Source organism: Geospiza fortis, unplaced genomic scaffold, assembly GCF_000277835.1.
Source record: "Geospiza fortis unplaced genomic scaffold, GeoFor_1.0 scaffold17, whole genome shotgun sequence".
Lineage (NCBI taxonomy): Eukaryota > Metazoa > Chordata > Aves > Passeriformes > Thraupidae > Geospiza > Geospiza fortis.
This window is the reverse complement of record NW_005054438.1, coordinates 318722-329550: the sequence shown is the minus strand read 5'-3', so window position 1 is coordinate 329550 and position 10829 is coordinate 318722. Positions and strand designations below refer to the sequence as shown.

Sequence of the window (10829 nt, the reverse complement as noted above, 5' to 3'; positions counted from 1 at the left end):
ACTGACCTTTTTTTTTCTTTTCATCCCTCTCCCCCCAGTTTGGCTGTTCTCTGTTGTCCAACCCCTGTAAGACAAATGAACTGCATGATAAAGAGATCTATTCCTTTTGTTCTGCAGCTGGTTCTTCTCTAACTGGGGAGCCAACACTGAGGATTTACATCTAGGTGCTGATAATGTGCGTGCATGAGAGATCTGCTTTCTCTCAGATTTCAGTGGCTCAGTGCTTCTGGCTGGAGAATAGGCCAGCATCTATTAAATATAGAGCAGGAGCACAGAAAGCAAAGAAACAGAACAAGAAATTATTGAAAAATTCTTTCAGTCTCTAATATATTCATAAAGATTTGGGATTTCCCACACACACCTGAGATAAAATATTGCTCCTCACATTGCTCAGGTCAGGATGAGCCTGGATGTAAGGAAACCTTCCCTCTCTCCTTTGATATCTCCTTTCTGTAGGTTCTGGGTACTCCTCCAGAATAGTGGAGACAGGGAGGGTCAGGGTAGGAGACATCTTCAGAGCATGTCTGAAGCAGTGGGAGGTGGGGATGCTTCACGGCAAGCTGTGGAAGGGAAATGTTTGTTAAGCAGTGGTTCAATGAAGCCCTTGGTGGTGTTACTTGCTGCAGTGCTCTGGGACACAAGAAGACAATTCTGTAAAAAAAAAAATATTGTAAGGACTTGGCCCTTTGTCATCCACCCTGCTTAGACTTTATTAGGTTACCCCCTTGTCGCAAACATCTTTTCATTAAAAATATTTCCTTAAGATTTTTTCCTCCTGAGAAGCTGAGAGACTTCAGGAACAAAATGGAAACAATGGTTATCTGCTGCTGTGGAATGCAGCAGGTGCATCTGTGATTGGTCTCATGTGCTTGTTTGTAATTAATGGCCAATCACAGCCCAACTGACTCGGACAGAGAGTCTGAGGCAGCTGCCTTTGTTATCATTCTTTTTTTTTTCTATTCTTAGCTTAGCTAGCCTTCTGAGATGAAACCTTTTCTTCCATTCTTTTTATTATAGTTTTAATGTAATATATATAATGAAAAAATAAATCAAGCCTTCTGTAACATGAAGTCAGATCCTCGTCTCTTCCCTCATCCTATGACCCCTGTGACCACCGTCACATCCCCTGACTTGTTTTTAACCAAATTTGGCCTTCTGGCTTTTCTTGTAGCAGCACTGGTCAAGTTTAAGAGCAGAACTTTGAGTAGCAGTGGCTGCACTGCCTGGCAAGGTGCGTGCCAAAGTGAGGTCCTGCCCTTGCCTTCAGCTCCTCATGTGCCCTGTGAATCAGCTCAGAGTCCACTGAAGAAGAAACTGGCTCCTGCAGCAATGTGCCCTGAGCCCCTGGCATTCATATCCTGAGAGGCTGGTTAATATCTGGCTGTGATAACCTCTGGGTGTTTGAATGTCGTGCTTGGAGGAGGAAGGGGGGAAAACACACCCATGTGAAATGTGCAGACTCAGGATATTGCCCAAACTGGATATCAAAGGACTATGTGGTGTGCTTTTCTGTCTTTATCAGTAGTTCAAACAGACATGCTAATCCCTGTTTTTTCTAGTAGCTGTGGGGATTATAAACACAGTGAGGAAGGTACATATTGTAAGGAAGATTGAAAAAAAAAAATTGAAAATTTACCTGTCCATCTGAAGCAAATGTTTATAAAGACAAGCAAACCCCCTGTCGGAACTCAGCACATCCCTTTGGATGTCCAGAGCTGCCGAGAACCCCGTCAGGGGCTTGGAGACCCTGGCATGCTGCCCAGAACACCTGGGGATTTGATTTTGACCCTTGGAACAAGTTACCAGCTTTGTATGAGGACGTGAAAGTCACACAGGTTTGAATGGTGTAATAATAAAATATGCACAGGGTGAAAATGTAGACATTAGGATTTTTGGTATGAGGGTTATGGGGACAAGATGGAGGAATCAGGGTGTGTCTAGTCCTTCTTCTTTCTTCTTTTTGTTCTCCATTTTCTGTTGTGATGTTGGCACTTTGGGATTGGTTTAGAGTAGAAGTGCACTGTCTGACATGGGTGATAGGTATTGGGAATTAAAAGTAAATATGTTATACACAGTTTGTAGTATAAAAGGACAACATCACCCCAAGGGTGGTCAGAGTGCCTGTGGCTGCCCTGCTGAGCAGACCTCGGCTGGGCAGGGATTAGATAGATAAGAATTAATAAACAACCTCAAGACCGAAAAGTGAAGAGTCCAGACTCGTTCTTCAGTTGTGCGGGCTGAAGCAGAGACATCCTGCGCATCTCAGGGCAGCAAATATCAACAGCCAAACCGAGAACCCCCAAGCAACAGAACTGTACTGCAGTATGGCACGTAATTCTCATAATGCTTTTTAGCAAAGTCCTCTCCTCCCCTCAGTGCCAATGCTGGGCTTTGGCTGGGATTTTGGAGCTGTTCTCTGTGGTTTTTTGCTCCACACAGGAGAGGATCCCTTTGCTAGGGGAGCTGAGTGGCTGTGTCTGCTTTGATCCCATGGGCAGTGTGCAGTATGAGCAGGCCAGGAGAGCAGATTCCAGTTTTACTTGCTTTATCTTCTTCCTGTTCTTTACATGTGAGTTATCCTACTCCCTCGACATGACCATCCTTCCTGTGCATGTGCTGCAGAGCTCTCTGGAGGAAACCTGTCCCCTGGATCTCTGCTCCTTGGCCTGTGGCTCCAGGAAGTGTCAAATTATTCTCTTCCCTGTTTCACAGGCATGAAGCTAGAGTGTGATTTCCCTGACAGTGCTGTGTAAGCCTCTTGTGGGAACAAACTTTATTTCTCTTCCTGCTCCCTTGAGTGACCTATGGAACCTGCTGCCCTAATTCTCACTTGATTATTGAGATTAGGGTGGTGTCAGGGGCTGGGTGAGTGTTTTTCACCATCAGCTCTCCAGAAGCTCACCCAAAAGACCAGGGTGTCACCTTTTTGCACATCCTGTTGTTTGGGGAAGACAGAAAAGGAGCTTTCTCTCAAGTTTTGCAGCTGCTTTTTTTCTTGCCCAGTGACAAAGCTTGATCCAGCTGGATGCCATTCTTCTCAATGTGTGAAATAAGGAGCAGGCACAGAGTTTTGCTGTGAGAAGAGGCACAGTCAAAGCCTTCTTCCACCCCGTGGTGTCCTTGAATGGAATTTTAGCTGCTCAGGCCTTGCTCAAGAGAGCGACTGCTGCCTGTAAAGACTCATGAACCTCAGTCCAGAAGCTGTAAGCTGATGTGGGGTAGGTGTAGTTATGGTCAGGGTTTCCATAGACGTCTTCCAGACCTTTTACCACCATGTAGTGGGAGTTTTCAACAAGGTAACCTGGGCCTCTGCCTTCTATGGATCCCCAGGCAGGGTGAGCAGTACTAATTCCAGCCTGGGGCCTTGACCAGGACCACTGTCACATGAACAGTGGGGACAGTTCATTGCTAGTCCTGCTGACTGCAGCCCATGGAAAGGTATTTCCAGCCCATGGAAAGGTATTTCCAGGCCAGGACCTCATGTCTTGCCCAATGCAGATGGCACCTTCTGCCTGGTTCTGCCTGCACAAAAGGCTGGATGCAAATATCTGCAGGGCCCTGGGAGTCACAGGTGGCTGCTGTGGACACTGATGAGGTAATTTCAGTCTCACACATCTGCTCCAAAAAGTTGGAATCCCCAGCGTGGGTCTCCATCTAAGACAGTCGTCACAAAGGAAAACCATTGTGATCAGTGTCTTGGAATGGACATAGTGGAACAGGGGAACAAAACTTTGTGCCATGACTTGGTGTGTGAGCAGTGATGCATAAAAAGCAAGAGATGGATCCTGAATCTACTTAACCTGCCCTCCTCACATTTTCATGCCTGTGCGTGCACATGTGTGTGCACACCCACCTTTTGTCCATTTTGATTATCCTATACAGCATTTTTGCTGGGCTTCCAGCCCTTTGGACCTTCCCAATTTCCAGGTTTGTGCCTCCTGTCCCCATTCTTGAGGAACTTCAGGGGATTGAGGCACTGCACTTGGAGTGGTGTCTCTGCTTTGCTGGGCTGGGGAAAGGAAGGCAAATTTAGCAAAACCTCCTTCAGTGTTGCCATCTCAAGGGAAGGAGTTGCTGAGGGAAGGCAGTGGTGCCTAGAGTTTTTAGGACTAGGATAACCATAATATATGTGTTATATATATATATATATAATATATATGATATATATAATATATATGATATATATATGATATATATGATATATAGAATATATTAATATAATATAATATAAGTTATATATGAGTTATATAACAAACCACCCAGGTGTCCCATATCCCAAGTGTGCCTATGGGGGATTTAGGCCAGGCTTATTTGGAAGGCAGTTTAAACCAACAGACCATGCTTCTGTGCTCAGCTTTGTCTTGGGAAAGGACATTTTGAAGCAGAATGGTACAAAATAAAGCTGAAAATAGTGATGGTGTTCAGCAGTGATGAGGAAGATGACAGAAGGCAGGGCAAATATTGAGGAAAGAACAGTGGCACAAGAGGCTGGAGGGGCCTCAGCAGAAGGCAAAGCAGATCACAAAGGATTGAGAGCTGCAGAAATGGTGGTTAATATCAAATATAAAAGTGCAAAGGCAGCTACTTAGCCCTCTGTTTAACTACTGCCTTTGATGCTGGCTGTGTCTGGGAGTTGGATGTGTTCTTGCTGGACTTCCCCTGTTGCTTTTTCCACCTTCTCATAGCAGGGGCAGGTGCCAGAGGTCATGTTGCAGTTTTAATTCCTCTGAAAGAAATTATTTTTATCCCTTGTGTGCTCATGGCTGGCCCAGGGAGTGATCCCCTCTGTTTTTTGTGTTCTGGGGGGGTTTGTGTTTGTGGCCTGTGTTGAGGAACCAGCTCAGATGTGGAGGGTGTCTGCTCAGAGGAGCACATCAGGGAGATGAGAAGGATGTGTGAACTGTAATTACAAATGGCTTCTACCTGGCTGCGTGTTGGCTTTTCAGTGCACAGGCTGTATGTGGTCAGTTTGACACCCAAATACTATAAAAATCTATAGAACAGCCAAGTTTGGGCATTAAGTAATAGAGGAAAAGTGAAGATTGCCAAGAGGCAAACTCCATTTCATTCACAGTGCAGCTTTCTGAACAAACTTCTCTTGACATGCTTATTCTGGAATTTAATCCATTTTGAAAAAGGGATTATCTAATTCACAAAAGATAGACAAACTGCCTCTGAATTTTCATGTGAACTAAATAGCTTTTAATCTAGTAACTAAGAATAAATCAGATGTGCTCCTTCTGCCACAGATGAACTTTCTTTAAGCAAAACTAACTTCATTTTGTTTAGTGCATGTGTTTTGTTGGGTTTTTCTTTTAATAATCAGAGAGGATAAAAAACATCTGATTTCTCACTAAGGTTTTGCATGCTTCTGTTGTCTTGTTTTGGGGTACTTTATAGTGATAAACTTTTTTTTTTGTTAGTAGAGAAGGAGCAACAGTGAGAGAATTGCCTTTTTTGGTGAATTTTATGTTGCTATGACAAGAGGATCCTTGAATTCAAACTAGATATTTTCTTGGCTTCAGTTTTCTGCAGAAGACTAAAATGAAATCACAGCTGCATGGGAAACATTTTAATCAGTAGGGAAAATATTTCACAACAAGACAGAGTTAGGTGGGTTTGTTCAGTTAGAAGCTTTCAGAACAGCTTGTTTTTAAATTAACCTGGAGTCATTCTGGCTTCCATAGTGCAACAGTTACTTAGTGCAAGGTCTTTGTAGACAAATATACAAAGGTCAGTCTGAGATTGAGGTAATTAGGGCATGTATGTTTTTAACTTCCAAAGTGTATTATTTTTTGAAGATCCCCACTTTTATCTTGTGGAAAATCTGTAACTTGGGTGATTTGCCCTGCATGAAGGTAGCAATAACTTGCCAGTGACCAAACCTATTTATCTGATATCAGTGAGTGTGCTGAGCATGTTTTCATACTATGGAGCCCCTCAACCATCTGTGGTTACCCTGGGGTCAGAGAGCTGTCCATGTGCAGGTAATGCCAGTTGGTAAAATACTTAAAGGGCACAGCTGAGTGATGGGACATGTCTGTCTTATAGGTAGGGGGGTACCTGGAAGGAAAACAGAGTTCTTCAAGGGCAGAGAAGAGAGAGATTTCAAGTTAACACACAGAGGTATGTATTGTCTTTACCCCATCCCAAGTCCTGCTGTTTCAATGGGTGTGTTGAGAGATCTAGCATGATGCAAAAATCTAAAATAGCTGTGGCTAGATAACAGCTGTCTTTTTAGAGCAGCAAATTAAAATACTGTTAGCTTCAAAATGCAAGTTTTCTTCCTGGTTTTGCTAATGTAAGACCCTGTCTTAAACTATTTTCTTCTTACTGCAACTAGCAGAGGTTTCCTTGACACAGTTCTGCTTTTCCTGTTCATTTGACATATCACTTCCCACACAAATAAGCCACACCACACCTTTGATTAACTGTATCTTGCCCTTGAAAATAAATCTTCAGCTAATTTGCATAAGATCAGAGGCACAAGGTTCTTGGGGTAAATATATTGGAGGTAGAGGGCCAGGAGTCTTCGGGACAAGAAGGTAAAAGCTATAAAGGAAGAGGATAAGGAAGAAATTAGTGTTTTATAGTGTGAGTATTTGTATGAGCTGAGCTGCTGCTGTTCCTGCTAACTTAAGGGTTTGTTGAAGTGTGGTGTGTCCTGGAGTTTGGGGTTGTGGTTTGTGTTGTTTTTAACAGGTAACTCACAAGGTTTCTTGAGGGGTTTTTTTGGGGGGGTTAGACAATTAGAAATACTTAAAAGTGGCAGTTTTAAGCTTGAGTCTGAAGAGTGGCATCTAATGAGAATGACAGATTATACTGAGGAGTTTGCTTTCTGTGTGGATGGGTTGGCTTGGTTTTTGGGTTTGGGTTGTTTGAAGCACTTCTTTGGACGTGAGGAAGCATTGTTCTGTGTTCTGCGTGCACCCTTAATCTTGCGTGGCTGAATGGGTGCTGTGAGGTACTTGTTGCAGCGCTCAGTAGCCGGGAGTCATAAAGCAGACTTCCCAGGAGGGTGTATTTTATGGCAATGCTTCATCAGAGGTTGTGCTTCTTTTAGAAAGACATAAAGGAATAAATATAGAACAACTCAGGTGCTAAAAATAACCACTTGCATTGACGTGTACTTTTTTTTTTTCCCTTTACGAGAGACCTTTTGGATATTTAGCAAGATGCATCATATCTGCTCAGAATCCTTTTGGCTCCGGTGATGTCTTGAGGGACAGACAAGTCAGCTGATCTTAGAAAATAGCTTATCTTGGTTTGATTGAAGAGTGCAGTGTGGGAATAGAGCAGATGCTGAGGAAGAGACTTGATGTGGGTAATGGAATGAGAAGTTGGTTTAATTACTGCAGCTGTAGAAGCTGGGCATTTATGATCTCAAAGATTAGAAGACTGCTCAGCTCTTGTGTTTATGGGGAAAAAAAAGGATACTAAATACTCCAGTCAAACCCTGAGCTATGTAATGGATCTCACTGAAAAGATGGTCCCTTGATAGGAAAGCTGCTTTCCCTGAATGGCTTCAGCTACAGTCTGGGATATAGTAATTCTGGCTTCCTTTTAGCTGTGAGATGAGGGAATGAATAATCTTCCACAAGGTTTCTAATCCTAGAAGCTGAGATTTTGTAGCAAGAGGATGACTTGAAGTGGATTTTCAAGTCATTCTCAATTTGCAGATGAACTGCTGTGGATATGATTCCTTGCACATACCTGGCCACTCGATTCTGTTCCAAATAGGGAACTTTGTGATCTGTACTGTGAGAGTGAGCTGGTGAATCCGTTAACACTTGTAAATCAGTGTAAGATTAGATTATTACTTCAATGTATGAATTCAGTGCCAGGCTCCTTTATTTACAAACTGTGCGGACATTTCAGTATCCACAATCCCTGAGATCAGCCCAGGCTCACCCCCACACCCTGGTGCTGCCAGGGGTGGGTGGTGTGGTGCAGGGGGGACGAGGGCTCAGGCCTTTTTGGGCATCTCACAGCTTGTGCAGCATCAGACAGATGCTGCTTTGTGGTGGTGGTTGGAGCAGCCCATTCCTGCAGCCCATTCCAGGGCCACAACCTGCTCATCCAAACCCTTCCTCCATGGCTGAGCTGGGAGCACAGTGGGGTTGCTGTGGCTGCTTCTCCCTTTGAACTTGAGAGCAGGGCAGATGTAAAGTGCAGTTTAGACATAAAAATAGCCAGCACCTGCTTCTGTCAGCTGGGGCCCGTGCCAGCCCTGGCTGGCCAGGCAGAGGGGTCTGGTGAGGATTTCTGTGCCTGTCACACGTGGAGTGGTGTGGCCATGGGGAGGAGCATGGCCAGACCCTTGGCAGGGCTGCTCCCTGGGCTCTGCAAGATTAATAAAACACCCTTGCCGTGTCACCCTTTGATCACAAGTATTTTTGTCTCCTCAGCTGCGTGCTCTTCTGTTTGACTTGGTTTCTTCCCCTCCCTCTCCCTGCTTTTAACCAAATTTACTCTCTCGGTGTGTTTGACCAAGGAAGGGCAGTGTAAAGAGAATGCTTCCTCCTAGGAATTAATTACATTGTTATTTTAGATTGCAAGCCTCATCAGGCTTCTGGAAATCTATTATTTATGTGTATTTCTGGTTAATTAAAAATGCTATTAAGATGGTATTAAAAAACTTTCCTTGTGTGAACAAGGGGAAAAAAGATGGCTCAAAACTCCAGTGTACAGAAGATGAGCTAGGCCTTCTCCACCTCCACTGTTAGCTCTAGTAAAGATTGTATTTTGAATTTTTTATTGTTATTTTATTGTTAGACACTATTCCCTGGTATGAGTATAAATATCTATAGGATGAGTATGCAGATGTACAGTTTTTCTGAGAGCCTGAAGAGGTGATGCATTCAAAATTATCATCTCATTGACTATGAAATTACTTCACCCATAACAAAGAATAATATTATTTTTCTCAGGATAGAGGTGTATCAAACTGTTTTTTCCTTGTTTTGTCCTGGAATGAGATATGATAGAAAATGCAGCCTGTTTCACTGTTGGCTCTTCAGATCTTACCTGCAGCAGTTCAGAATTTTAAAGGTTTCTTTAAAAGACTTTTGCCTTAGTGCAGAATGCTAAGGACAGGGTGGCTGAGAGTTTTAATCCTACAGATTTTCATTTTGGAACCTTGCAGACTCAAAGCTGGTAAAGGAAAGGTATTTCTGCCAAAGATTCCCTGCAGTTCTCAAATCCCATGAGACAGCTCCTTCCTGTTACCTTTGCCTGGGAGTTCCTAAGGAAATGATTAATTTGGTGTAACTGGGAAGTCTGCTTGTGGAAGATCAGAGTGTGAAAGTTAATGATCAATTGCTTCTTGTTACTGGGTAATTATGAAGAATTGTGTTTAGGATTTTTTTTTTTCATGACTAAAGTCCACTTAAAGACCTACAGCTCTAAAAGCTGCCTATTAATCTATTGCACACCAAAGAAAACATCACAGCATTAGGAGAACAGCTGATGCAGCACCTGGGGGCAGTTCAGGGACCCTCAGCCCCAGGGTTTGAGGGAGGGCACAAAATGAAGGTGGCAGAGACCACTGTAGTGAAAAGGATGTGCTGCTCAGCCAGAGGAAATGATGAGGAAGGATGGAAGCCAGAGGAAGGATGTTCGCAACAGATTTTTGTTTGTTTGTTTGTTATTTAAGAAAAAGTGAAAGAGGAGGAGAAATTAGCAAGTTAAGCTTATCCCTTACTCTGCAGATCGCTCCTGTGTCTGTGTCCCACACTCAGGTCTCTCTCAGTAGTGTTTCAATGCTGATTACAGCAGCTCTCCTTGTTTCTATGCAAGGCTGTGCTTTACATAGCTCTGTGTTCTGCTATTGCTATAAACATTTTCTATAATGGGCTTATTCTAGGTAAAAGAGTATTCCAGTGTTTAAAAGAAAAAAACAATTCTTGGAATTACTCTGAAAGTGACAGACTTACATTCTACATTGTAATAAGAAAAAAAATTACAATTAGTGGTCATTTAAGAAAATAATTTAGGTACTTTCTGAGAGCCTGCTTCTTCCCAGAAGTCAATTTAGGCAACACTTATGGATGAGCTTGCATCAACATTCAAGATTTATTCACTATTTAAATTTCATTAATAAACCCATCTAAAACCCCAAGCATTCCCAAACACTTGGCTAAGCCTGCTCAAATTCCCCTCTTACACTTACTCTCTTATGCTGTTTGTCATGTAGGCCTTTAATCAGGGATATGTCATGGGAAACCCTCAGAGCTAACCAGGCTGCAAGAAATTGCAAGGCTGTAAGAATTTGCTCTTGGGACTAAACCTGTCTGGACTGAAACTGGGATTAGATTTCCCAGGACAGGGCACACTTCACTTGGTTCTGCCCTGGTTGCTTAGGGCAGCTGTGTGTTTTCCAGCTTCATTTTCACATGGCCATGGTTTCCTGTCCTGTATTTGAAATTCTGTCCCATTTGAAGCTTAGAGTGAGATGAAAGTTTTCCAGCACTGTAGTGCTCTACTGAGTTAACCTGCCCAGGTCTTACCCTGATTCTGGGCTCTAGCAACAGCAGAATTACAGCCTCTTTCACCAAGGATAATTCAGGCTCTCCAAGTTGGACCAGAGTTACATCAAACCTGCTGCAATGACCTCAGGCATCACCTCCTCCAGGTGTTGCAACCACTGCAGAAATGACCATGTGCAGCTGCCTCACCCCTGCAGTTCACAGCTGGAAAATTACAGAGCAGTTTGCCTGTAAAAAATGAATGATGATAAGAACCACCTTCATCAGGGGGTTAAAGTGGCACTCAGTGCTGTGGAGCAGTGATCCCTGGCAGAAGGCTGGGATGGACAAGAGAGGGCAGTA

At 43.3% G+C, this 10829-nt stretch overlaps 1 protein-coding gene across 1 annotated transcript in view; it reads left to right on the top strand.

Annotated features, from left to right (window-relative positions):
• AGPAT3 (1-acylglycerol-3-phosphate O-acyltransferase 3) overlaps positions 1-10829 on the top strand; it is a 68557-nt gene that overhangs the window by 5731 nt on the left and 51997 nt on the right. The window contains exon 2 of the mRNA XM_031062157.1: positions 6052-6126. The gene's annotated coding sequence lies outside the window, so the exon portion shown is untranslated. The remainder of the gene's footprint in view (positions 1-6051; positions 6127-10829) is intronic.